Source organism: Periplaneta americana, chromosome 4 (assembly GCF_040183065.1).
Source record: "Periplaneta americana isolate PAMFEO1 chromosome 4, P.americana_PAMFEO1_priV1, whole genome shotgun sequence".
Lineage (NCBI taxonomy): Eukaryota > Metazoa > Arthropoda > Insecta > Blattodea > Blattidae > Periplaneta > Periplaneta americana.
This window is the reverse complement of record NC_091120.1, coordinates 94,313,340-94,339,419: the sequence shown is the minus strand read 5'-3', so window position 1 is coordinate 94,339,419 and position 26,080 is coordinate 94,313,340. Positions and strand designations below refer to the sequence as shown.

The 26,080-nt window shown below is 36.1% G+C and overlaps 1 long non-coding RNA gene across 1 annotated transcript in view; it reads right to left on the bottom strand.

Annotated features, from left to right (window-relative positions):
* Positions 1-25,635, bottom strand: part of LOC138698852 (uncharacterized) — a 64,044-nt gene extending 38,409 nt beyond the window's left edge. Inside the window, exon 1 of the long non-coding RNA XR_011331961.1 lies at positions 25,543-25,635. This is a non-coding gene — a long non-coding RNA (uncharacterized lncRNA). The remainder of the gene's footprint in view (positions 1-25,542) is intronic.
* Positions 25,636-26,080: the final 445 nt, after the last annotated feature.

The following is a 26,080-nucleotide window of genomic DNA, read 5'->3' as shown; positions in this document are numbered from 1 at the left end:
GATGTTCTTCGGGAAGTCAGCATACATAACACTATTTAGAGCACCTTCAAAGAAAAAAGGTCCAATGATTCGGTGTCCAAAGATGCCACATCAGACATTGACACCACACCTATACTGGTTGTCCACTTCTCTCAGCCAGAGATGATTGACTTGAGACCAGTAGTGAGCATATGGATATTGACATCGCCATTGCTCTTAAATGTCGCTTCATCTGTGCAAAGAATACTGCGATGAAACCGACGGTTTTTACCTGACAACCAATTTTAGAAAACCACAAGACTCTGAAAATCTTCTCCTTCAAGCTGGTGTATATTGATGTGGCAAGGTTGGTATTTACTGCCATTCAGAACCCTCTACACCGTTGTCTGACTAATATCAGATTCTCTAGCAATTCTTCTGGTCGAGTCGTGAGGATTGACAAGAACGGCAGCAATGACATCAGCTGATCTCTCGTCTTGCACAGGTCGTCTGTTACATCTATTTTGATTAAGGTTAGGCTGCAATTGTCCACTTGCTTGCACAGTAGTGGCAAAAAAAACCGGACCCACCCTCGTAGCTGATTTCAGAGCATTGTTCACTCCAGAGCGTCGGTGCATATTCCTTGGACCCGAAACCACTGTGCAATTGAACAACAGCCACGCACTGGTTACTGGTTCCGTCTTCATTGAATGGCCGAGATGCTTGGGGCGCACCGCTATCGTGCAAACAATCGCACGTTCGATTCCCATGGCAGGCATTTTTTTTAAGTATACGACAGTAATATTCATTGTCACAGCTCATGGACTTAATTTCATTTTAGTGAAACAAAATGTGGATTATTATTTGGGCTAAAAAAATAAAGATTTATTTGGAAGATGCATCTGGTCTTCCTCTAACAAAACAAGGATTCCGAGGTGGTCTGTCTGCAATCAATTTGCGCGTCCTTCCTTTTAGTCTGGCCCACGCATTTTCGATAACGTTCATATCAGGCGAAAGGGGAGGCAGAGCAATCTCTTCGATTTCTGGCCTCTCCGACAACCACCTCTGAACGCCCATCGATTTGTGTGCTGCGCAGTTATCCTGCAGGAATAATAATGGTCCATCCGGATAACGTTCACAGGTGGAAGGGTAAAACATGTGCTGCAAAATATGAATATACTGATCCGTGCGCAGAGTCCCATCTATCCGCTATAGTATTCCTGCTCCGTCTCGAGACATCCACTCCCAGAACTTGACGCTAATGCGCCTCTGCTTTGGGTTTGGAGCCAAATAAGCACGACTGTGCCGTCGGCCAGCCTCGCGATAGACATGAACAGGTCCTGCATAACTAGTCGAGATCTGGGATTCTTCGGTGAATATGACTCTTCCCCAATCGACCCCATCTAGACTGTTAGCATATGCGAGGCTATGGCTTGCTCCTCTGTAAGAGTTTGTTTACGAGCAGCCCTATAGTTCCTAATACCCGCCGCTTTAAGGCGATTGCCAACCGTCTTACGGCCTCCAGGGAATCGAGAGGCCGTTCGTAATTGACTTGCAGACATAAAAGGATTACGATCACAAATTCGGAGCAATGTCCTGTCCTCTCTTCCGGTTGAAACTCTCGGACGACCAGATCCACGGCGTCTTTCAACCCCCCCCCCCCTCAGTTTCTAGGTATCGACGAGCCCACCTCTTCGCAGTAGTTTTTGCCATTCCTAGCCTATCTGCATCATGAGATATGAAATATCCGTCATCTAGCAGAGCTGTCAGTATGATACATGTTTCTCTAGCAGTGGCCATTTTGAGGAGAATCTGTTCATAGCATTCTGTATCGACTACAAATTTGTGATAAGGTGCAACATATAACGTGATTTAATAGCGAGTTTCTAAATCCAGTGACACTTAAATTAAATTAAGAGATGTAACGGAAACGTTTGTTTTCACAAGTAATGCAAATTACGTGAAATTAGTTCTACATTAAAGCTACTCGTAGGACGTAGTCTCCTTTTAAATTACTTGTTGTATGACAGACTCTCAAGCAAGGTCCCTTCATAACAGCCTTTAAAGAGAAAGTGAAGGTGCTGTAAATCTGTGACGTCACCACGGGGACACACTCCACTGTCAACCCCTTGGCTTGCGCTGTCTTTATTAGTAATTACTGGAATTTAGAAAACGCGGGGTGTGTTTGTGATTTTGTATAGACCTTGCTAGTGTGCTATTTATAATAGTCCTATATTGTTACTATTGTAGCATGCAAAGTGCCAAATTGTGTGGTGAGCGAGTGCCAGAATTATAGCAGGAAAACTAAAGGCTCGAATGTTATTTATCACACGTTTCCCTCTGATCCAAAGCTCCGAAAGGTTTGGGAGATTAAGTGTTTTCGAAGAGATGAATTTAATTTTGAAACTGCGCGTATTTGTTTCGAACATTTCACATCTGATTCCTATGAGCGTGATTTGAAAGCCAAGCTTTTGAACATACCAGCAAAGAAGAAATTGAAATTAAACGCCCAACCATCGCTGAATTTACCAGTGTGCTATGTGCAAAACAGTGAGATAAACAGTGCTAGAAGTAAACGTGTAGAAGAGAGAACTTTCAGAAAAAAAGTTGTCTGAAGTAAGTGAACAATTAGATGCAAAGACAAGAGTGAGGCAGGACGACCCAGTGAGTGTGTTAGCTTTCGTCTGTTCATTAGAAAATGAGGGGCTGAATCTCAAAAAAGAAAATGAAGAACTACGTATAGAAAATGAAAAACTTAAATTAGACATTGAAAATTTAGAGTCTAAATTAAAGGAATTACAAATAAAATATAAAAAGGAAGCACATCTTAGGGTCAACCAAAATTCAAACGACAAATAAAGTGTTTAAATCGCTTAGTAAATGGAAAAGTAAAACAATTATTAGCTAAAGTGTTCACTCCAGGGCAAATAAAAATGCTTATTAGCGGGAAAAGAAAGCAAAGATGGGAAGAACAAGACATAATTCCGGCATTAGCTCAGCGAGCAATTAGTGATAAACTGTACAATCATTTGAGATCACAGGTGGGAATTCTCTGCCAAGCGTTGCTACTCTGCAGGGTTGGATAAAAAATTGCCCTTTTCTGCTGGTATTCTTACACCAGTAGACTACTGAAAATTTTAAAAGAGCAGGGGTTGTATTTAGGTGAAATGGATAAGTTATCAGTGTTATTATTTGATGAGTTGAGTGTCAATGATGTCATTTGTTACGATCACGAGGATGAGTCGATATTGGGCCCTCACAGAAATGCTCAAATCGTAATGATCCGAGGATTGACAGGTGAGTGGAAGCAGCCCATCTATTATGATTTCGACAAAACAATGAACAGAGAGCTACTGTTTGAAATTATAACAGAAATTGAAGTGGCAGGTTTCAGAGTAGTTGCAATTGTTTCTAATCTGGGTGGCGGCAATAGAAGACTGTGGAATGAGTTGCAAATAAATGTAAATCAAACCTGCTTTTCAAATCCTGCTTCGGATGGAAATATTTGGGTTTTTGCAGATTTGCCCCACCTGATTAAGTAATTAAGAAACCATTTTATTGACAGTGGGTTTCAATTGAATGACACAATTATAGAAAAAATGTAATTGAACGGATTATTAAATCCGATTCTTCGGAGTTGCAGCTATTCCCGAAATTACATTGGGGTCACATTACTGTGCAAGAGAATGATAGGCAAAGAATTGCACCAGCCATGGAACTTTTTTCACATCACATTACTGCTCTGATTAAATATTTGGTACCCGAAAGTGAAGAAGTTCATGAATTTTTTCAACTCATAAATGACCTCACAGATGTAATGAACTCGGGAATTCCGAAAGATCCTACACACAATAAACTGAAATGTGCCTTCAGAATTAACCACACTGAACAAGTAGAGATGTTAGATAGAATGGAGGAAACAATAAAAGAACTGAGAGTCAGAGGCAAAAATACTCTTCTACCTTTTCAGAATGGCTTCCTTACCTCTATTAAGAGCTTGAAAGGGTTGTATAGCCATTTAAAAGAAAAAGGAATTGATTATATAATGACCAGGAAACTCAATCAGGACGCCCTGGAAAACCTATTTTCCCAAATTCGTGGGATGGGACATTTTTATAATAACCCTCTGCCCGTCGAAGTAAAAAATCGCTTACGCCTATTGATATTAGGATGTCGACTGCCCCACCCTACAAGTGCTCCAGTAGAATATTAAGGTGGAGTAATAATAACAAAGCAAGTTTTTCAGGATCTCGTAGACATTTCTCATGAAAGCGTGAACGAAATCCCTGTGGAACTAAACTCATTAGAGATGGATATTGGTGATAGAATTGACACAACAGAACTGATGAAAAGAGAAGAAATGGAAGCGCTCATTTATGTTGCTGGTTATATTGCTATAAAATGTAATAACAAAAGTGCTGTTTCGGATGCTAATTCCAGTCAACAATCTCCAGGATGGATAGAGGTCGTTTCACGTGGTGGATTGGTTTATCCGTCTTCTCAGTGGATGGCAACAATTGAAAAGTGTGAAGTTATATTTAGAAAATTGCATAAAAAATCAGTCAACAGAAAAAAGAATGTCATTGGCCGTTTATTTAGATTTTTGAGGAAAAAGTTTCCACATGAAGATCCGGAATTATTGAAGTTAATTAGTAGAGCATGGGCATTTTTTAGAATTCCTTATCTAAATAGAAGGAAACAGGACGTCAAAAGAAGAAACCGTATGAAGCAGAAACAATGGTTGAAGAGCTGCTCATCGCGTCCTTCACAAGACTAGGTGAGTCAGTTTAAATTTGTGAAACATTCTTAAAATAAATTGTTCCATTTGTAAAATCAGTGTTAAAATTGGGATACTTTCACTCCCCGCTGCTATTGAAAACCACTTTATTAAAATATTATAGGTTAATTTACAAAATATTCATTTAACAATTCTGTATAAAATTAATTATTAATTAGTCCAGTGTTATTAAGGGAAATTTAATACATTTTGCGTGCGTAATTTAAATTCTGTCATTCGCCAATGTAGTTTTTATTTATTGAACACTAATTTAATACAATTAATATTTTGATGCTCGGAAACAGAAATTGATATGTAAAATAAACTGAATATGCCTATTGTGCAATGCGCATTCGTTAATAACGTTCTCTAAAATTGGACCGAAATATTCTACAGAGGTTAGAGATACAAAAGCAAGTTGGTACAATGAAGCATTCGTAATAGTTTTTATATTGCTATAAGAATTTGGGAAGTAAACGATCATTGATTAAAAAAAAAAGATGGGACATTGAAGTGGGAGCTCTATCTCTAAGCCCTTACTCCTTCAGTGTGTATGTGACCCAAACAAATATATAAATATAGGTCTTTAAATCACTTGTTTATCGCTAGAAAGTGCAAGCTGAGGGTTGACAATGAGTATAGTGTTCCCGTGGTGACGTCACAGATTTACAACCCTCTTGACTTTCCCTTTAAACGCTGTTATGAAGGGACCTGTGAGAGCGATAGAGACCGACAGTCCACGGACCTTGCTCTCAAGGAAGGTTGGTTCTCAAGTGATTCCGTAGCACAATGACAACACGATAGACTGGTAACTAAGGCTGGTATTCATAGTCGACACTTTATATCACCACTTTGCAAAGAGACACTTTTGACGAAAGTTGCTCTTTCATATTAGTGGTATTCATAGACGATTGAAGAAGTGCACTTTACAAAGTGTCACTTTACGCCAGCAAAGTGTAGAGTTACAATTTGGTTGGTAACAGAAGTCCCACAATGCCTTTCAAAACAAGTGAACAAACAATAACAAATTAATGACCTATAACCTACAAATTACAATGCTTGTTATTTGAATTGGGAGCCTATTCATTGCGCGAGGAACAAAATATATATTTAAAGTTGTTTTATTTCAGTTTCTAGTTTTTGTTGCCGATAGTTTAGATTATTTCAGTCAGTTCAGATATATAACATTTTATTAAATAGTGATACTGCTGGCGAAATTAGGTTAGGTTTTGTACAGTACATAACTGATCCATTAATTTATATAGTTAGATTAGGTTCTGTACATATCTTTTTCATTGATTTATGTCGCTAAGTTAGATTTTGTATGTATCCGCTCCACTGATTTATACAGTTCGGTTAGATTTTGTAGCCTACATATCTTCTATTAGTTTATATAGTTAGGTTAAGTTGGACTGAGTAGGTTAAGTTTTGTGTGTGTGTATATATATATATATATATATATATATAAATCATTAAATTTATATCGTTAGGTTAGGTTTTATACGTATCTGCTCTATTGATATATCGTATTATTTCCGTTATTTTCATTTTTATCTTTTTCGTGACTAGTGAACAGAAGTAAAAAAAGAATGAGATAAACACATTACTACTGCTATTATTATTATTATTATTATTATTATTATTATTATTATTATTATTACTATTTTCTCTCTCTCGTTTCCATTATTGCCTGCTCTTCACGAATATTTTGAATGCCAAATGTTTCTATAATGCAAAACAAACTAGGCCTAATAGTATGAGATCTCTTTTCATGGTGAGGTTATGACTGCACATGAACTAGAGACAGTAGATGTATTGCTTACCGGCGTGAAAATATATATTACCGGGGTATCAAAACAGTAATGATTATATCAACATCAAGATAAATCTTATCTCAAAATACAGGTAATCAACAAAAATCAAAATCATTTTAAACCCAATATAATTATGGAATCTGCTTAGAAGTCAGGCACGTGAGATCTCTCAATGCTAATTTAAAATAATTATGCCTACATTAGATTGAAGTTAGTAGTTTAATATTGTTCAAGTTAAAAAATTCGTTTCAGTAATAAAAAATAGGTTATATAGGCATTCTACCTACATATCACTTCATCGAATTGAGGTTATAGCCTAAATATACGAATGTTACTACAGAAATATCTGAACTATAATATTATATATATTAATGTATGGTACATATCTATAGCATAGAATTTTAATGCAGTCAATAACTGTATTATTGGAGGCACTGGCAAACGTCTATTATTCGTTTTTGTCAACCAGTCATCGAAAATATAAGCAGTCTCAATAAGTTTCTTTATCAAATCGGAACCGTTTTTTAAATTCTATATCATTATAAAATTCCACGGGATTGTCTTTAGGCCTATCTCTAATTTGTACATTGTCCACCAATTGTGCCAGCTCCTCCGCACGTTCTAATAATTCGACAACTTCCAAGATGTCCGCCATTTTTATACAAAGTGCCACTTTCGGCTCAAAGTGTGGTCGGAACTACACTTTCATCCAAAGTGTTCCTTTGCACCAAAGTGTCAACTGTGCAACGGAAAAGTGATACTTTGCGTCTTCCAAAGGACACTTTAATCGAAAGTGTCGACTATGAATACCAGCCTAAGACTTTCGTGGTTCGAAAGGAAGGGAAACTTTTTTTTTGTTCCTTATTCAAATTTATTCCCAATACTTTTCCATTGCGATATTTTATTACTTAATTAACTTATTATTCCCAGAACATGAATTTCAGCTTATTTTCTAATGGCTTTCGAAATGGGCTACGTCAGCAGTTGAAACTACAACAATTTCAATAGATTACTCGCTACCTTGTGAATGCGGGCGTGGCATGTGCAGTGGCTCATTTCGAGGACTTTGATTATTCCGGCGGTCCAGTTTTTTTTTGCCACTCCTGTACACGAGCAGCAAGACGCATGGAAACATTGCAAGACTGACGAGCACTTTTGTGGGTACAAAAGCTCGGAAGCCCGAAAGTTTGTACGAGATTCGCCCAATACCATCAACACATCAATACATTCTTGATTTGTGTAAACCATTACTGTTTGAAGTACTAGAAGGTATTTGTAATCACTCTTAACTTTTAGGTACTTATTTTATTAGTCACAAAAGTAATTGCAAAACTTGAAAAATGTACGTACGTAGGTGCAGAGAAAACAAAACAGTTCCTTCTTAATCTAGGCAATTCCACCTGAGCGTATTACCTGGCTAAGTGCATTGTACAGCTGTCAAAAGAAAAAGTGGCCGCTCTCCTGGAACAAAGTTTTTTTCAGTAGGTTATTTTACGACGCTTTATCAACAGCTTGGTTATTTAGCGTCTGAATGAGATGAAGGTGATAATGCCGGTGAAATGAGTCCGGGGTCCAGCACCGAAAGTTACCCAGCATTTGCTCATATTGGGTTGAGGGAAAACCCCGGTAAAAACCTCAACCAGGTAACTTGCCCCGACCGGTAATCGAACCCGGGCCACCTGGTTTCGCGGCCAGACGTGCTAACCGTTACTCCACAGGTGTGGATTGGAACAAAGTTCCCTTCGGGTATCTTCGCTATAATTCGGAGACAGGCGATGTTACATGTTGTTGGACCACGTTGCCTGATATCTACAGTTATAATTGAAGTATTCTCTCTGTGATTCGATAGCGTAATGGTAGCGTTCAGGCCTCTTATTCATGAGGTCCTGCGTTCGACTACAACCTCGTGCTTTTTATGTTCTTTTTTGTTGTTTTTGAGAGAGACAAACTATACATAATGGCTCCTTTCTCTTTTACGATTATTTTAGTAATTAACATCAGGTTCATTAATATATTATGCCATGACTTTATCCTTATGATATTGTGGCTGCAAATGGAAAGAAAAAAGATTTTATTCTCAATAAAAATATCTTTCGTGGCATAAACAAAACAAATTTACTGGCGTCTGCCTTAAAACATTCAAACAATTAAGCGTTCAAAAAACAAAACAAAAAGCCACAATTCAATATTTAGTCTATCTTCCTCTTATCTCGATCATCTTGCAGCCGAGTGGGCATGGAATCGACTAGTCTTTGCAAATAGCGACTGTTCTTAGACACGATATTCCAGGCATTCTGAACATACCCACATACATAAGTGTTCTGTCCATGGGCAGGTCTTTCATTGCAAACCCAGCAATCTCCAATTTTTCCTATTTTCTGCCTTCCTCTTAGTCTCCGCATATGATCCACATATCCTAATGTCTTCTATTATTCTTTTCAACCAGAGATCCAACCAATTCCTTTTTCTCTTTCTAATCAGTTTCAGCATCATTCTTTCTTCACACACTTTTTCAAACACAATTTTATTTCTTATTCTGTCTGTCCACTTCACACGCACCGTTCTTCACCACATCCACATTTCAAATGCTTCAATTCGTTTCTCTTCATTTCGTCGTAATGTCAATGTTCCTTCCCCATACAATGCCACACTCCACACAAAGCACTTCACTAGTCTCTTCCTTAGTTCTTTTTCCAGAGGTCCGCAGAAGATCCTTCTTCTTCTATTAAAAGCTTCCTTTGTTCATGTTTGCAGTTTTTCTTGGGAAGGATAGGCCTAAATGCGGTAACATCCCGTTGCTTTCCGCACACCACTATCTCTTTCGCATCTTATTAAATTCCAGGGGACCCAAGCATGGAGATGAGGAGAGTGGATTTGACTAATTGGGCCCTCCGGACTTCACCGAAAGTCACGGCAAGGGTTAAATATTAATTCTATCAGGATGTCTGACCCGATCAGAGACCGGGAAATCTCAATTAGCCTTTGCCCCCCGCATCCTGGACTAGCTTCTACGAATAATCAGAAAATCTTAGAGTGTGATTGGGCCAATTTTTCCGAAAATGTTTCCACACTTTTGCCCTCGTAGCTCAGCGGACGAACGTCGAAATTTAGATGTCAACGTCTCAGGTTCAATTCCTCGTTACTTCTTTTCATTTTATTGTGGTTCAAGATAGTATAATGTAATAATACAAAAAGAAAAACTAATACCAGTATTATGCAACTGGATTTTTCCAAACCTAATATTAAATTTATGTTATTTATATCGCTAAAGAACGATTACAATATAAATAACTTGAATATTATTTATACAGTATCACTAAAGAACGATAACAGAATATAAATGATAAATATCGGTTTGTTTAATTAATATAAGATATTATATAATACGTATTTAATTATCTAAATAAAATAACCTATTTTATAAAGAAAGATGGTTAATTGTGTTATAATAATTACTTACATAAAATACAGATTATTTATATTGCGAAAGAACAATAACAATATAAATAACTTGAATATTATTTTATAATGCTAATGAAGGAAAACAGAATATAAATGATAACTTGAATATTATCTATATCGCTAAAGAACGATAACAGTATAAAAAACGTGAATATTATTCATATCGGAATTTCACAGATTTATTACAGATATTTTTAAGAAATTGTAGAAGAATAGTAATTAGTAACAGTGTCCTATTTATTCTTCTTGGAGCCAAATTTGTAACTTTTAAAAGTGTGGTTACTATGTTGAAGTGTATGTGTTGTAACGGATGCTTGATTTGTTATGTATGTGAGTCAGTTATGTGATGCTTGATGTCGTCGCAATGTCATAATTATAGTTTGATTGTGTTTGTGTGACTATTGTGTATTAATTTATGATGTATGATACGGAAGGCTGCGTATTTGTGTTATAGAAGTGTTACGTATGTGTGTTGTTAATGTTTTTGTATGTTTCAAATTGATACCTGATATTTATTTTGCAATCGCAATGCCTAATTTACGGTTTGTTTAGGTTTTGTTTACATCGCGTAAGCTAATTTAATTTTCTTTTCTATTTCTCTTTATGCTTATCTTTTTTGTGTATGAAACTATAGCCCTAACATACATATGTAAAATAGGGCTAACCACCATTGGAGATACAATAATAATAATTGTTATTCATATCGTTATAAAACGATAACAGAATACAAATGATGACTTGAATTTTATTCATATCTCTAAAGAACGATAACAAAATATAAATAACGTGATATCCATAAAGAACGATAACTGAATATAAATGATAATTTGAATAGCATTTACATCGCTAAAGAACGATTAAAAAATAAAATGAAAACTTGAAGAAGGCCCGAACCTACAACCTTTGAATCACTAAACAAGCACTCTACCGCTGGCCTACGAGGCGCAGACATGGGACACTTTCATAGTTCGGGAATTGCTTGTACAAGCACATGCATCGTGTAACATCGCCGCGACCCGAAGTGGACTTTGAAAATATTCGCTGTTCACGAGTGCGGCCACTTTTTTTTTTTTGACAGCTGTACATGTAGACCTGGTCTACGTACTGTAGGTACTGGATTTCTGTGACTAAAAGAAACGCTGTTGAGCTAGCAAAGAGGAAGGGTTAATTTACTTTTATTCATCCCTCGACGGTGCTGCCGGCCACCAGGTCTATACTCAGCCAGGTAATAATTATGCATGTGTACTATGTTAACATTAAATGGTCTTATCTTCTTTATATACGAGTATTTCTAATTTAACAATTCTCGATATTAATGGCATTGCCTTCTCGTACGTTTTTTAATTGAAAAAGTAGGAATTAATAAAAACGTTTCCTATGAAAGTTGTTTGTTTTGAAAAGCTCTATCAAATGATATCTTATTTTACCAGACTCCCATTTCAAATTTTAAAGTGATACGCCACTGACCCTACATCCTGTTAAAGCTGATTGTTGAAATCAAGCTCTAGTGAAAGTTCACATGTGGTTTAGTTGAAAATATTTTTGTCTTGAAAATTTTAATGCACTAGTTTCCGAAACCAATGACTTACCCGGGTGGTTTGAATCACCCATTATCTTTTCGTACGTTTTCTCATTGAAAAAGTAGGAATTAATAAAAACGTTTCCTATGAAAGTTGTTTGTTTTGAAGAGCTTTATTAAATGGTACCATATTTGACCACGACTCCCATTTGAATTTTAAAGTAATACGCCACTGACCCTATTTCCTGTTAAGGCTGATTGATGAAATCAAGCTCAAGTGAAAGTTCACATGTGGTTCAATTATAAATATTTTTGTCTCGAAAATTTTCATGCACTAGTTTCCGAAATAATGACTCTTATTGGTGGTCTAAATCATTCTGTATATCAGAATTATAAATTTCATTGTTGCAAAGTTTGTCACAAGAGAAGAATTCGTTTATTATAGTCGCGTCGCTCTTATTTTCGGCTACATTTAAACGTCTGCATCATGTCATTAGCTGCTGATATCATTACGCACTTCCTAAAGCTCGATTAAATACTGGGTATAATCGTTCGCCATTTATGTTGTTTCGTTTCCGTTCGCAGCAAGCAGACGAAAACTCCACGCGATGTGATATATATTACCGTAGGTTTCTGTCGTTTCTTCAGTATATCAAAGTAAATACGACAAAATATAATGCAGAAAACTGATTGCGTTTATGAAATCCCGTTAATGAGATAATATTGACCCAGAACTTGAGAAAATGCGAAAAAAAAGACAAAAAACGAACCTATAAATTATAGATTTTTAGAATGTGGACGTCACGGGATTTATAAACAAACGAGCAATATCTCCAATACAAGGAAAAAAAGATGACATGTCATCAGAATGCGGGCCCTGATTATTATTATTATTATTATTATTATTATTATTATTATTATTATTATTATCATCATTGTATTAATATGACTTATTTCATTTCTATTATCATCATCAATGATGTTAATTTCTGAAAATGCAAAGACTTCAAAGTGAAGTTTAAAATCTGACAGAAATCCGAAGTTCAGCAGTTAAATGTTCACCTTTCAATCTCGATATTATTTTACACTTCACATAATTTAATTTCGAGGAGAATTGTGTCATTTATACATTTCTGGATCACATAGTTGACCCATTGGTTTTTCAGAAAAGTATCACTCTGTAAGGAAATTAGCTACAATTGCAAAAACGGCTTGGGATCCATGAATATTAACAGGAAATTCTTCCACGATAAACAACATGATTTTGTTTTTTACCAATACTTAATAGTAATATACGTTACAAGAGCGGTATGTTGACGTTTTCATGGTCGAGGAAAAGATTGAAAAAGCGAAACGTAGTTGAGCTTTTTTAATTTCCGAGAACATGAAAACAAACATACCGCTCGTGTATCGTACATTATTTTGTGCGAAGATCGTTTATTACATACCTGAAAGACGAATTTCTAATTAGTTGCAATGAAATCTCCATGTTGGTTTCTGTTTAATGACGCCAACTTCGGAACACCAAAATATCTTTCTTCAACATTGTTGCTGTAAAATGTTTTCTATGTTTACTATACTCCAGCAGGCCGTGATATACGTCTGTCCTTCCCCCCCCCCAAGTGTATAAATGCGAAATTAAAACAAACGGTAAGGTTATGTAATGATTTATTTTTCATTTTAATATTTTAACAATATTATTTATATAACATATTGCATTGGGCATCTGGAATCTCGTTGATTTTTCCACGGCTTCCTTAATGTTACTTGTATCAGGAATGCAATAAGTTTCGTGGAGTAGTAGACTTTACTTAATTTTTGCAAATATTTAAAAACAATAATTAACATTGCAATTTAGGTGAAATTGCAGTGGTAAGTTTCCAATTTATAATTATTACTATGTTAAACGTCTCTAAAAATAATATGTTAAAAGCCTAAAGCAGTAAAATGAATGTCGCGCTTAGGTAAGAAGAGGGAAATTGTTATGTGTGTTACGTTGGGAATACTGAATGTGGTATTTCACACTTACCGCGTATTGGCTGTGTGCGGAAAACAAGCAAATACACACGATCTCACACAAAAGTTTCTCTCAGTATGTAATTACGAAAATTATTCTTCACACTTACTAAACCCAGTAATTGCCTCGTGAGTCGAATGGATTCAGGCTCTTCGAACGTGTTGTCAATTGCCACTTCTGGAAAAAAAAAAAAAAAAAAACTTTGTAAACAATGATAGTACGCAGAGCGGATTGGTGTATACTTACATGGTTCGTATGGGTACGATGAGGGAACATGCATGACACTTTCAGTGGGGATGTGATATTATGATACGATATTATTTATTTTTACAGTTCTTATTTAGTAATGGGTCGCCGCCACATCTTTATATTCGTGCTTCCATCACCTTCTAATTGTTACAATAACACATACAAACTTTCATCGACGTGTGCAGTCATTTTATTTCACCTTTACTACTCCTATTACTATAATACATACCCTCAATTTACTATCTAACCTCACACCTTGAAAAGTTTCCCTTCTAGCTCGTGATCACCTCACCACTTATATTGACTTATACTGAAGTACTTCTTATCGTTTAAAATTCCCTTAATTTATATACTATCTTTTACCAACACTATTTAATCATAATCATTCACTTTCATCTCCAACTTATAATTACTTCTATCTCTCCTCACTTCTGCCATCACTCTTATCCCCTATTTCTTCACTAGTACTGAATCACATATTAATTTGTTCATTTTCACCCCCGATACATTTTTCGTCAGACACTATTTTTGTAAGTCAGTGCTCAAGGGAATATGATAGGCTATAAGCTCATGATATGTATTCGAATATTTAGCTTTATCTGTCTTGATCTAATTTGTCAGGGTTGACCAACTCAGATGCTCTTAAGCCTTGGTTTTTCTGAACCGATGTATGCGAGGTGCAAGGCCAGCGCTACGTAGAAGCCGTTCCATCGTAGTTGAAACAGGTTACGTGGGTGGCAGCACATTAAAGTCTTATGGAATATAATACGGATCAGCTTTCTTAATACCGAGAGGGTGAAACCTAACCTAGTGGTAATTTTATAGTTTGCAGGTTGAATTTTCTTTTGCCAAACTTCGTTTCGAATTTCGGTTCTGAGAAATACTACAACTGGTAGTGATATTCTGTTATCTTGGCAACAGTGACAGTTGTTGTCGGTAGTGCAAATTCTGAAAATTCAAATTGTTCTAAATTTCTGATTTACTGGCAACTAGTGAAATTTGAACATATTAATAATTAATTCATATCAATATTAATATTAATATATAATAGTTATTTTGTGTTGCGTTGTGGTTAGGATTCAAGATTATAGTCAGGTAAGTGTAAATAAGTATAGCATACGGAGTGATACATGCACTGGGGTAATCGATACAAACACCATTTCACATTTTAATATCTTCATTTTATGGAAATTGCATTGATGTGCTTTGTGACATAAAATTTACAGTGTATATGATGGAGTTATATAAACTAATATACATTGTATTACACATATATAAAACTAAATACAAATATTTACATACATAATACTTCATAAATTTTACAGAATAAAGAGTTCGTCCAAAGGGCTGGATTCGGGAAGAGTACCTAAACCGCTCATTGCATTTCCGCGTTGAATAGCAATACTTAAGCGTTGACGCAAATAATTAGTGCAACGACGATCACCAGTAATGGAGATCAAAATTTGGCCGATTTGAGATACCAAAACTTTAGCGTCATGACTTCAAGGACCGAAGGTCTCCACAACAAAGGGGATAAAGATATAATTCTCTAAAAGATGAGCACATTTATTGACTTTTTTCTTCACCGCTAATTCAGCAGCAGATGCTGCGCGTCTGGAGGTATTCGGCAAGTGAGATGGAGCTAGAGTGTCAACGCAAGTGGAGTCCCAAATTAAAGATTTTCCTCTAGACCATGGAATTAAGGTGAGACCATCGGGTCGTTTATCATCCGCGGGACTAATTCCAAAAGAGACGGGATGCCACAAGAAGTCAGAGATCTTTTAATGATATTATTGAGTGATGTACGTCTGGGAATGCGACCCTTGCTTCTCGCACAGGTGAGTGCATGATGTCCATAAATATAAGCAATTCCTCCGCAAATACGAGTACATAGGTGTGGCTGGCAGAGTTTACAACCAAGGCGTAAAGCTATTGCGATTTTAAAGGATGTACTATCTATTAGAGTGCCGATGTGAGGAAATGGTAATATTAATTTCTCTCGTGTTTAGATTTTCTTTTACAATAATGTCAAAGAGAGGAAATAGCATGGCAGTGACTCCTACAACAAAGAAACAGTGTGTCATTCAGAGTAGGTTACGCTTCAGGAATCTATAGTTAATATTATGTAGGCCAGCGTTTCTCAAACTATGGTCCGCGGACCACCTGTGGTCCTCAAGATCTGCCCTTATGGTCCTCCAAAAAAGGCAGAAGAAAAAATAAAATTCAAACGAATTGTGTATCATTCTATAGGGGAATTCGGGGGAATATGGGCACGTGGGGAATATGGACAATATTACGTTTTATGTCGAAACTCTTGCAACGAATTATGTTTCTTCGCTAATAACGGTTAGTATAAAGTGAGAGTATCGTAATGGTTGCTGTGGGAAGCGCGCTGTGCAGTATTGTCTCGTATTGTTAAAATAGCCATCTGGAACGTGAGTATTGACTTCCAAGTATAATAAAATTTCACAATACTTATTTTATATATGTTATATGCAATAGATTACACATGGACTTTAGAAAATAGTTTAAATCTGATAGTATACATACAGAATACACAACTTGAACTGCCGTTCTATTGCGTCAGACATTGTTTTGTGAATAGTTTACAGTAGTGCCAACTGTTGAAAGCAAACCCTACATATCGGGGTAATATGGGCGCTAATGTTCGGGGGAATATGGGCAAGCATTACACTTCATAAAAATGACTCTTCAATCTTGATGAAAATGGCCTACAAATGATTACAAGAGCGAAAGATGTCATTTAACCCAAAGAACACAAAGCGGTGCATTGCTTTTACCCTAAAGAAAAGGGAAAAACCATTACCCTTGTGGCCTGCTTCAATGCAGCAGGGAATTACTTTCCTCCAAGTATCATTGTAAAAGGAGTGAGGACAATAATGACTTCAAGAATAGCTGCCTGCTGTCAGTAAGGTGTACTTCAACAAGCAGTCTGCCTACATTAACGGAGAGACGAGGTGTCATCAATAAATTCCGAGACCTCTCCCATAAGTAGAAATAAAATTACCTTATTTAAATTTGGCTGCCATCCCCTTTAAGGTAGTCCACTTGGGCAGCTATACACTGATCCCAACGTGTCTACCATTTTTCGAATGCCTCCTGGAAGTCGCGTTCTTGAAGCCTGTCAAGCACCTTCTGCGATTCCCGTTGGATCTCCTCCACAGTGACAAAACAGTGACCCTTTAGCTTGAATTTCATCTTCGGAAACAAAAAAAAAAGTCGCAGGTGGCCAAATCTGGTGAATAAGGGGGGTGAGGAACGACGACCATCTTATTACGGGTGCAAAACTGGAGTGTTGCGAGAGCTCTGTGAGCTGGCGCAGTGTCGTCATGGAGCATTCGTGTGTTCTTTGTCCAGAGTTGTGGTCGTTCATATTCAAAATGGACGTGAGGATCATTACGCACAATTTGTCGATTTTTTCGACATTTTCGACAGTGTTGCACGTGTGTGGTCGACCTGACCTCTCGTCGTCCTTCAGCGATGTTCTGCTATTTCTGAAATGCGAACGCCACTCGAAACACCTTGCCTGTCTCATTGCTTCATTCCCGTAGGCTTGCTTCAACATTCCATGGGTTACGGTTGCCGATTTCCCAAAGAATTTGACGTTGGCTTTCAGCTCCAATTTAGAGTCCGTCGTGATTTCGCAAATGCGCGAATGCACGTGCTGACAAAACCTTGTGTAACACAGGTCTCAATGAAGATAGCGCTTCGAAACTTTGTTTCGTGTCTCTTCAAGGTCGTCTAGTATCACTGCTGCGCACGCGTGTCAATCACGTGATCCCTTCGCCCGCAGCAAACACAATATCTGAATTTAATGATCACACCTCGTATATTTTTCTCAATAATCAAGAACTTCGTTGTTTATTTCAACATCAGTAAGCATGCACCTGGAATTTTGATAGTTGATGGGCGTGATTCACATAGTTGCAATCCTGACACTCTTAACTTTGCTGTAGGAAACTGATTATGCATATTTTGTCTTCCTCCACACACCACAGCCTGGCTTCAATCAGCAGATAAGGGTCTGTTTGGTCCTCTGAAGGAAACTTACATCAGTGGTGCTACAACTTTCTTCAGGCAACATAGGAATCCTTTTACGAAGGTCTAGTTTGCTTTCATTGTCAAAGAAGCATGGAAGATATGTGTCAATGTATGTCTGGCTGTAAATGCCTTCCGGATTTCAGGCCCTTTTCCACTGCACATGAGTGTCATTCCTGATTATGCTTACATTGGCACTGCAGCATCAGGTGGCTAACCTACAATTCATACAATTCCTTCCACTGATTAAAATGTCTTAGAATCTCCAAACGACATTAATCGCCAAAGAGTCACATCATCTGCCAAAGGCCTTACGCAATAACCATCACAAATTACATATACAATATATTATAATATAGTTAATACAGTTATATTTTCAAGTATTTTAAGTGTTTTTTCACTTCTTTCAGTTGGCTGTGATTCACATCATTAATGCCCATTTTACCCCCACATTCGGGGGAATATGGGCAAAACACATTAACTTGCATTTTACAGTTTTACTTGCACACGTTTAGGAGTACGCAGTCAGGATTCTTATATAATATAGCTAAATTGTTCAGGAAGATAATCCAGCTGTAAAATTAATTATTAAAAAAAAACCGAGAGGTATTGCACCCGAAATAGTACTAAGGTGCCCATATTCCCCCGACTTCCCCTAGCTGAAAATCTCAGAGTTTGGAAATGACACATGGCAATAGCCTTTCACTTTCTCATTACTGAAATTTTATGAAATTTATTACCCTATCCGTCTACTGACTTCCCACTCTACTCTCAACTACAAAAGAGGGATTTAAAGCACTATGAACGTGGTGTTTCTCGCCATCTATTCCCTGCACATCTGGCGCCGCCCCTGTAACCCAGCCAGGGGCCACCCAAGTTCATAAAAGAGGACCGAACCTTTTTATGTATTTATGACTTTCTTAATAGTTTTGCCGACACCCAGTCTGCACACTGAAATGGTCACGTACTATACGTCATACACCAATAATATAACTCTGAGGTCACAATTTGAAACTTATTTTCCAAGTAAATATGACGAATTTTCATGGGTTCGTGATCACTTTCATTGCTATATTGAAACTAACAAAATTTAATTGAGTGACAGAGAACAGTTAATTGAACTCTCGAATGAGACCGGACTTAAAATGAAATTCCAAGCGGAAGGTATGGTTAATTTCTGGATCGCATCGCAAGTGAAAAGAGAATACAGTGAACTGTACAATGGTGTTTTAGAGATTATAATTCAGTTTGTTTCTGCGTATCTGTGTGAGAAAGGGTTTTCATTACTAACTCTAATAAAAACAAAGTAGGCTACCGAAATCGACTCGATGTATTTGGCAATCTCCGACTTAAGCTTACCTGCATACGCCCAAATATGGAACTGTGCAAGAATCGGCAGGCTTATCCATTTCATTAATGTGAGTACCAACATTTATTTTTTCTTTTAGTTAATAAGTTAAAGATTATCCAAACTCTAATAGCCTTGAATTATTAAAGAAACAAAAATGAATTTACTTCTATTAACATCAGCTTAAATAGTTATTACTAATATAAAATTAATTTAATTAAATTAATTTTAATTGATTAATTCTGTTTTAAAATATAAGTATATTGATATTAAAATATATTACAAAAATGATAAATTTGCTTTCTAAGGGAACAAGAGTAAGGTGGTCCGCGGAACTGTTGTGACTTAAAAAAGTAGTCCCCACTTAAAAAAAAAAGAAACGCTGGTGTAGGCTATAATGAACTGAAGGAAGAAGATAATGAAGGAATTATACGTACGGAGAGAGCAATTACAACTAGAATAGCAAAATTATTAGGAGTAAGTATTTTTAAGCATAACTTATATTTCAAAGTGACATTCGGTTTTCGGAATTTGTACTAATCATTTCACGTGATCATACAAATTTATATTTTTTTGTTTAGATCTCGTGAATCGAAAACAGTTTGATCAAAACAACCAATTTCATGTTGTCAAACAAAATACATTTTAATATTAGATCATATTAATCTACTAATTACAAACATAGTCTGCGAGAGGTTCACGAGGAAAATATATTACTTCCACAAATTATTGAACCATTTAGAAAATACCTCCCAACATAAAGATGAGATGTGTAAATAAGTAAATAAGCAAGACATCGCTATTGTTAATACTATATTATTATTATTATTATTATTATTATTATTATTATTAAATTTAAATTATGGTTTATTCAACGACGGTCGCAACTGCAGAGGTTATATCAGATTCGCCGGTGTGCCGGAATTTAGTCCCGCAGGAGTTCTTTTACATGCCGGTAAACCTACTGGCATGAGCCTCGCATTTAAACACACTTAAATGCCATTGACCAAGGCCGGGATCGAACTCGTAACCTCGAGCACAGAAGGCCAGCGTTATACCGACTACGCTACCTAGGCCGACTATTATTATTATTATTATTATTATTATTATTATTATTATTATTATTATTATTATTATTATTATTATTATTATTATTATTATTAATCTATTGTTTATACCCGAACCCACACTTTCAGAAGTCGAAATTGCGATAGAAAATCTGAAAAATTATAAGTCTCCAGGTATCGATTAAATTCCAGCAGAAATAATACAAGTGGGTGGAAGAGCATTATCTAACGAAATTTATAAGCTTGTACTTGCTATTTGAGAAAAGGAAATTGTACCAGAACAATGAAAGGAGTCCATAATCGTACCTATCTTCAAGAAGGGGGAGAAGATTAACTGTAGTAACTTTCGAGGAATATCACTTTTGTTGACGTCGTACAAAATTTTGTCCAATATTCTTTTGAGAAGATTAACTCCATATGAAGATGAAATTATTGGAGATCATCAGTGTGGTTTTAGGCGTAATAGATCAACTAATGATCAGATATTTTGTATTCGACAGATAATGGAGAAAAAAATAGGAGTATAAGGGTACAGTGCATCAGTTATTCATAGATTTCAAAAAGGCGTATGACTGGGTTAAGAGAGAAGTTTTATATAATATTCTTATTGAATTTGGTATTCCCAAGAAACTAGTTCGATTAATTGAAATGTGTCTCAGTGAAACGTACAGCAGAGTCCGTATAGGTCAGTTTCTATCACATGCGTTTCCAATTCACTGTGGACTAAAGCAAGGAGATGCAATATCACCTTTACTTTTTAACTTTGCTCTAGAGTATGCGATTAGGAAAGTCCAGGATAACAGAGAGGGTTTGGAATTGAACGGGTTACATCAGATTTTTGTCTATGTAGATAACGTGGATATGTTAGGAGAAAATCCAGAAACGATTAGGGAAAATACGGAAATTTTACTTGAAGCAAGAGATAGGTTTGGAAGTAAATCCCGAAAAGACAAAGTATATGATTATGTTTCATGACGAGAATATTCTACGAAATGGAAATATAAAAATTGGAAATTTATCTTTTGAAGAGGTGCAGAAGTTCAAATATCTGGGAGCACCAATAACAAATATAAATGATACTCGGGAGGAAATTAAACGCAGAATAAATATAGAAATGCGTATTATTATTCAGTGAGAAGCTTTTATCATCCAGTTTGCTGTCAAAAATATGAAAGTTAGATTTTATAAAATAGTTATATCACCGGTTGTTCTTTATGGTTGTGAAACTTGGAGACTCTCACTTTGAGAGAGGAATATAGATTAAGGGTGCTTAAGAATAAGGTGCTTCGGAAAATATTTGGGGCTAAGAAGGATGAAGTTACAGGAGAATGGAGGAAGTTACACAATGCAGAACTGCACGCATTGTATTCTTCACCTGACATAATTAGGAACATTAAATCCAGACGTTTGAGATGGACAGGACGTATAGCACGTATGGGCGAATCTAGAAATGCATATAGAGTGTTAGTTGGGAGGCCGGAGGGAAAAAGACTTTTGGGGAGGCCGAGACGTAGATTGGAAGATAATATTAAAATGGATTTGAGGGAGGTGGGATATGATGATAGAGACTGGATTAATCTTGCTCAGGATAGGGACCTATGGCGGGCTTATTTGAGAGCGGCAATGAACCTCAGGGTTCCTTAAAAGCCAGTAAGTAAGTAAGTAAGTAAGTAAGTAAGTAAGTAAGTAAGTAAGTAAGTAAGTAAGTAAGTAAGTAAGTAAGTAAGTAAGTAAGTGTGTAAGTAAGTAATCAAAATAATATTATATTACAAAGCAATGTATATGTTTTAAATGTAACTAATATTCGATAATAAAACTCTTATCGCATTATGGTTTTAAGGTGATATTGGTGAGCAACTTCCTATCATCAGAATATTAAATTATTTTCCGGAAATCTGCTGAGTCTATAAAGCTGACGTTTTTACAACACATGGGCACATATCTTTTTTTTATGATGTAACAGTAGTTACTTTGTTAATTCATTTCCTTATAAACATTTTCCATGCGAATATTTTCAAAATTTTCAGTACACTATATTCAATATTGCGTATTTACGATATAGGCCTACTAGATTTACGAAAACATTGTTTCAGTACCTGTAAGGCTTCTAAATAAACATATATGAAAATTTTACTTTTCTGTAAAAGGAAGTTGAGAAAATATTCCTTTTGAATAAAAAAGCAAACTTGTAAAAAATGAGCATTCAGATTAAAACTTACTTTCTTATAATGCACTTACACTTCTCAGACAAATCTAAAAATTAACATGGATGCAGTTTTAATAAGTTCTCTTCCCAGTATCCATTGAATCAGTGCTGGCCAACCTGTATATAGCTCGACCAACGGCATATTACTCCTCTTTCGTCTGTCTCTTTCCTTTCCGTTGTAAAGCGCTCAGGCTCTTCTGAGCTCTAAAGCGCGCGCTTGAGCCTATGGGCATCAGTTGACATGACTGATTTAAGGTTATTACAAGCAAACACACTATTTTGGTTGTAGAATAACAAAAATTGTGCCACGTCCCCACACAATAAAGTTTACTCACATTGAATCTTGTGGTGGATTTTTCTAAGAATTTTGAAAACTGATATGGGGTACTGGTCTTTTATATTTTATTACGAACAACCCCTCCCCAACATAGGCTACTTATTTAAACAGGCTCGCAATCTACATGCATTCTTGTCATGTAATGTATTAAATTGGTTTTAATATCATATGAGTGGTTGAAAGTGTTGTAGGCCTAAGTTACCATACGAGCCTTTTTTTCGCTATGGCATCATTGCGTCTTCCCTGGCTACAAACTTAAAATCGTTAGTTGCGATTAGCAACTTCTTCACAATCGACTACGAAGTTGTATTTTGTGAAAACTTCAACAAGGAAAAATGGATGTGTCGTGAAATTACAATTGGAGCAAAAATGCGAAGTGTACTTCATAAAAAATAAACTGACCTGTACTAAGATACAAAAGTTTTTAACGAAGATGTAGGATCCTACCAGCTCAAGAAAGAGATTCTGTAAGAACATATGTATTGCGATGTTCGCTGCATATTCAACATCTGCCAGTGGGTACATGTGCTAGGAAATTCGTATGTTAAAATATGTCCCAGTGATATAATGCGTCGTGAAAGTATATTTTCAACCTATAAGCATAGTCTGTCTGCTGGGTGAATGACGAAAATCAAGCACCTGCCATTAGTTAAAAAAAAAAAAAAAAAAAAAAAAAAAACATATTCTTTCTTGACAAGCGGCAATCGATGGTCTCAGAAAACTTTGAAATGTATATAATAATTCTGTCGTGTATTGTGCAACAAGATACATGCTATTCAACAATGCCTATGCCATCATTTTGTAAGCATTATAAATGTTGCTTAAAATAATTGCTTTGCCTTGCATAATATTAGATTTTTTTATGAATTTACATATTTAACTATATATTTCACTCGCTGTATTTTAGTATACCGAGTGGTGACTTAGAATACGCACCATAGGTTTTCAATTCTAAAGTTTATATTTTGTTATATTAGCTCCCCTAATTATTATGGAAGAAATTGTCATTAAAGTTTTGGAGAGAAGAAATTCTGTATCGATTTGAAAAGTCCATTGTGCCAAAAGATGGAATGTCGTAAATTTGTGAAAAATGAGATGAAGGTTCAGCACTATAGATCAATGGGAGCAGAATACCCGTACAATACATCGTTGCACTGCAAGAAAGACGATAGTTCCAGATCTAGTATATCGTGTTGACGAATTGGTATGCAACACAAAAAGGGGAAATGTCAAAGTTTTATTTTATTTTCTGCAAAATGAAGTAAATTCGACATTCCCCATTTCTTGCAGTGGACTTTTCATTTTTTCTATTAAATTAACATTTTGATTATGAATGTGTTTGGAGTTAATTAAAATTAAAAAAGTAATTATAACCATCTTTAATGAAAACTTAATTACAGTAGGTAATGAATAACTGATATTTGTGTTTAAAACAAAATAGTTTAGGATACAACAAGTTATGATAAAATTAAAGAGGAAACAAAAGAATGTGACATCAATGTGAATTCATTTTTTACAAATTAACAATAACAAAGCCACCGGCATGGCTCAGTCGGTTAAGGCGCTTGCCTGCCGGTCTAAAGTTGCGTTCGGGCGCGAGTTCGATGCCCGCTTGGGCTGATTACCTGATTGGGTTTTTTCCGAGGTTTTCCCCAACCGTAATGTGAATGCAAGGTAATCTATGGCGAATCCTCGGCCTCATCTCGCCAAATATAATCTCGCTATCATCAATATCATCGACGATAAATAACCTAGTAGTTGATACAGCATTGTTAAATAACCAACTAAAATAAAAAACAATGACAATAGCAATGTTTACATTATTTCATGGTAAGTTAGTAAATCACAATAATGTTCAAATAGACCTCCATTTGCTGCTAAGCAATAACCAAGTCTATTATAAAATTCTCGTCTGATATTTGTTAGCTGCTGTTTCCAGTACAATACCGTTTAATAATCTGAACTTTTTCTTTCCTGGAATATCTTTTCTCAGATTGAGAAATGAACCATAAACAACAATATCTTTGCATTCAATTGCCAAAAGTTGTTTTTAATGCTAAGATTGGATGCAGAATTGTTTCTCTACAAAAAAGTTCCATGACATTTTCTTGTATGATAGTTAGAGAAGCTAATATAACAAAAAATAAATTTTAGCATTGAAATCCCTATGGTGCGTGTTCCAAGTCATCACACTGTATATTTACATATAGGCTACATTTCACTATACTACATAAAAACTCGAACTTTTTTTTATATTTATGATAGCCTTAATATTTTAAACTGACTGTAACGCTCATACTTCAAGAGCGTGACGTCATACAATTTCGTGTGACTGTTACTCAGAGTCTCTGTTGTGGATAAAATCGTTGCCGAAACCTATCATGATAGGACGGTATGAAAACAAAAATGAAAAACGAAATGGTGAATAAGGTGAATGAGACTATGATGTAGAAGGATGTGAAGGTAAGTTGAAGGAGGAAGACGAACAGATAGAGGAAGAATAAGATATCAAGAATGATGATAATCAAGAAATGGAAATGAAGAAAGGAAGGGAAAATGAACACAGAACTGGAAGAAAAGTTGTCTTCAAAAAGCAGAGTGCGGGAATCAGATGGACTAGGCCTAATCGAAGACGAACTTTTATATTTAAAATTTCGTGCACCAGGCAGCTAAATTTGGAAGATTTGGTAACGGTAACAATGAGCCAAGCAATGAAGTATTGAACTTACCAAGCAAGACGAAGGGCACGAATGCAGCGAAGACGAAGATCAACAGCGATGTTCTCATTGTCTTGTTGTAAGGCAACTGCTCTTATGTACGCCGTCGCAGTGAAAACGAAGAGCTCTACCGACTTCTTTTATGCGTCTCCAGAGACATGAGACCGATAATCTGTTGAAATACGTAGCCTAAGTACGTTGCTATGATAAGCTCGTAGTAATGACAAAGGTACTTCGATGTAGATTTTGTAATACACGACACATATGTTTCATTATAATGTGACGTGCTAAGCGTCCATTGGCCATTATGGACTTATTGTAATTCAGAAATTGAGAATCATAATAGGCTAATGCTAATTTAGATTTACTGATTGATCTCTGATCGGGTAAAAACCCTGATAGAACTGATATTTAACCCTTGAAGTGAATTTCGGTGAAGTCCAGAGGGCCTAATTAGTCAAATCCACTCTACTCACTTCTAAGCTGGGAACCCCTGGGATCTTTGAAGATGCCAAAGAGAGAGTGGTGTGCGGAAAGCTACCGCATTGAT